The sequence below is a fragment of the Olea europaea genome, chromosome 3 (assembly GCF_002742605.1).
Source record: "Olea europaea var. sylvestris chromosome 3, O_europaea_v1, whole genome shotgun sequence".
NCBI lineage: Eukaryota > Viridiplantae > Streptophyta > Magnoliopsida > Lamiales > Oleaceae > Olea > Olea europaea.
Window position 1 is genome coordinate 16,940,010 of NC_036239.1, and position 3,283 is coordinate 16,943,292.

Sequence of the window (3,283 nt, forward strand, 5' to 3'; positions counted from 1 at the left end):
TTCCCCTTCCAAAGACTATTGGTACCCCTTGGGGCCAAACCCAATTCCAAACTTCCACCTTATAAACCACACCAAAGTTTTCTAACTTTCCTATGTGGGATAAGTGTTTGAAAATCAAATTCTTCCATAATACTTAGTTTATATGGGTTACTTTAACACTTAATATTTCATTCAATTTTAAATGGTTTTCGATAAATAAATATATCACGTTAATTATCTCGCGGAGTAGAACGTGAATATGCTAGGTCCCATATTAATTAAAAGGTGGGTCCCACTGAAATTCGGGCTCAAATTTGACCCATTTCATAACCATTTTTTCCAACAATTTCCATTATGTATTATGATCTAAATTGAATATGAACTTGGAGACATTTTAATCACATATTAGTAAAATTATAAAGTCGATAGTTTTATTAATAGTGATTAACTCGATAAAATCATCGAGGGGACTTGGCTCTTCAAATATGAGCCCAGGTATCAATGTTGAATTGGTCAAGGGCGATGATCCAGAAAATAACGAATCCGAGTTACTTTATAAGGATTCTAAATCCAATGATCAAGAATTGAAAGCTGCTTTGGAGGTAATATTGGTACAAGTATTTCAACATTTTGGGAAAGATGCTCAAACTTAAATCTTATCTTTTATCTGTTGTTTCTTTTTCTCTTAGGTGATAGGAAAGGTTATGAAAATGGAAGAAGCCAAGCCCTACAACGTTCCAGTTAATCCTTTTGCTCTTGGAATACCAGTAAGCATAAGTTACTTCATACATACTCCCTTACTTTACTAAGCATGACACATGACTAGTTTTCTTGAGTAATTCTTCTCTGGGGAAGGGTTTTCTTGATCGTTTTTGGAATTTGTTTTATGGATATGTTGAAAAACATACCCTTCAATCGTTGGGGAGTCACAAGAAGTTGTTATTTGTCTTAAATTTTATTCCTCAACTATGACGCGATATGATTCTTTCTCTTGGTACATACTGAAGGGACACAATACTTATTGATATTTCCACGCTTCAGAATATTGCGGTTTGACATTATGAAATGGCTTATGCTTGGATGGTAGGTGTTATATCCTAGGTTCTTTAAAAATATTTCAACAATTGACCACAAGCCACATTATACTTGTATTGCAAAAAATTGTCCGATACACCAATGGATTTTGGTACGATATGCAGGAATCTAGAAAAAGGCGATAAGTACATGCGTGTGGAAGATGTCTTTAAAGATGTGCAATATATATGGGAAAACTGTTACAAGTATAATAACAAAGGAGATATTGTTGTGTAACTTATGAAGAGGGTGAAGAGGAATTTCAAAAAGTGTTGGCCAGCTGCTAGTTTATTCGGTGATCAACCTCGACACAAGTGGACCAAGTGGTGATGTTTCTGTTTTTGCTTTTCATTTGGTTGTGCATTGTGATTTGATTTCGGAATGTACATTTCTCATTTTTGTTGCATCAGAATTTGACAATAGCTCTTTTCATTTTGCTCTTCTTATGGGGCAAAGTATGATTCTTTGCGTTGACAGTTGACAAAGGTTGATGGCTTGAAAAAAACTCTCATGTTTTTTTTTTTTTTTGGGAGAAAACTGTACCTTTGAGAAATTCCATCCATTTCATCTTTAGTCTATCCATCTGATCAAAAATTCAAAAATTAGAAAGGGGAAAATGGTCATTCCATTAATCTAAATTTAAACTTTAAAAAGAAAAGAAAATAGAAATAAAAATAATAATTCAGTAAAAAAAATTAAAACAAAAGAAGTAAAAAACAAAAAAACACTATTCATGTTCCTTCTCCAACCCCACGGTACCACCTCCACCTCCACCACCACCACCACCACCACCACCACCATTACCATTGTCACCAAAATATATACTAAGATTGGTTGCTTTTTTTGGCATTTTGCATTGAATTTCTACAAGATGAAGAAAGATTGGTCTGTATTAACAACCAAAATCAAATTTCGAGTCAGTATCTTATTACCAGCCACATTAGTTACAAATATTATACTAACTATCACACAAATGCTTACACTAAAAGGCAGATAGAAGGGACAATCATCCATTTTCTCTTTAATTGTACTGTATATTCATAGACAGTTGAAGAAATGGTCAGACTACCAGTTAAAAAGGAAATATTTACAATGAAATGACAGGAAAATCAATGTCAGGGTCTGTTATTCTTTCCTTTTCTCATCAGCAAGCTTAAGTGCTCTTAATCTTGTTGGTCTGCATGACCAAGACATCAGGAACATTTTGGACCTTTCCTTTATCAGTCTTCTACTTTTAGTGGCATTAAGTGGGATGGAAACTCTACCTTTGATCTTTGCATTCTGTACACAGTGCCGGCCCTGACTATAGGCGGGATAGGCGATCGCCTAAGGCCTCACTTCGGTGAGGGTCCAAAAAAAAATTATTATTTTTTATTTTACATGTATTTTTACATATATAAGGTCCCATATTTGAAATTGGTCTAAGTCCCCCAAAATCTCAGGGCCGATTTTGTCTGTAAAAATTCTTGTATCTTTGTTTGCAAGATTTGCACTCACACGTCTAATCTGTCTTTGTTGTGTAAGTTTTCCATTTGTGCAGCATGTGTGTTGCTTGGCTCTTTTCTTGGCATCATGATACCATTTGTTTAGCCTAGTATTATGTGGAGACTGGGGGAAAAAAAATGAAGAAGGGAGCAATGTGTCTTCAGCTAGGGGTGGTTAAGATACGCACATACACCCGCACACATATTTCATTTCCTGAATTGCTTCTCTTTGTTATTTTTATGTGGTGTTTTCTTATTTATAAGTGTCGAAGGCACTCAATTGAAGGATGCTACTCCTTCAAGTCATGAGAATACACTAGGGGATGGTGGTTCTTTGAGCCTTATGGGGAAAAAGTTCCACGGTTATGTTACCGTAGGATTCATGTCGAAGAGTTGGACAATTTATTTTGCATTATAGAATATTAGGCTTTTGTTAAACTTGCTCATCTTCATTTTGAAGATAGATTCAGGTTCAGCAAAGTTGTGCAAGCATTTGGATAAGCCTTTCTTTTGCACCTTTGTATTTCTCTCCCTCTGCTAATGATGCATTCATTCTGCTGATATTTTGACGTATTGAATTGCAACTGTAATATTATAGTAATAGCATCATGTTGGATTAAGAATTCCTGTCCTTCCCTACATTTCAACTTCTTGACATTTTCTTTATTATCTTCAGTGTGTCTGCAGAGTTAAAAAGCACAATTCATCTTGCGACTCATTCCTTTGGTCAACTGTAATATTATAGT

At 34.9% G+C, this 3,283-nt stretch overlaps 1 long non-coding RNA gene across 1 annotated transcript; it reads left to right on the forward strand.

Annotated features, from left to right (window-relative positions):
- The first annotated feature begins 360 nt into the window (after nucleotides 1-360).
- On the forward strand, nucleotides 361-1,587 carry LOC111391736. The gene is made up of 3 exons (XR_002702161.1): nucleotides 361-581; nucleotides 669-746; nucleotides 1,179-1,587. It is a non-coding gene; the product is annotated as an uncharacterized LOC111391736 (long non-coding RNA).
- The last annotated feature ends 1,696 nt before the right edge of the window (nucleotides 1,588-3,283 follow it).